Here is a 380-nt window from a genome sequence, read left to right as displayed (position 1 = left end):
AATTCTGACAATAACAGTTATTGACAAAATCTGTGACAACAGGCAGTTATGGCGGAGTCCAACTCCCACCCTGAAGGGGTCCAACTTACTACCGACAGTGCAAACCAAACTCTGGAACTGCTTGTATAGGGACTGAACAGCCCGTAACAATGGGCCCCCAATCCCATACTCACGGAGCACCCCCCACAGTGTGCCCCGAGGAACATGATCAAAAGCCTTCTCCAAGTCCACAAAATACATTTAGACTGGATTGGTAAATTCCCATGACCTCTCGAGGACCCTAGTGATTTGATCGGCCCCATCCCTATTAAACAGCTTGTGATAAATGTCCACTGTTATGCTGATGACACACAATTATATTTGTCCATTAAACCCAATGA

Source organism: Nematolebias whitei, chromosome 13, assembly GCF_014905685.2.
Source record: "Nematolebias whitei isolate Nwh7 chromosome 13, NemWhi1, whole genome shotgun sequence".
Lineage (NCBI taxonomy): Eukaryota > Metazoa > Chordata > Actinopteri > Cyprinodontiformes > Rivulidae > Nematolebias > Nematolebias whitei.
Note: the sequence above shows the minus strand (reverse complement) of the source record.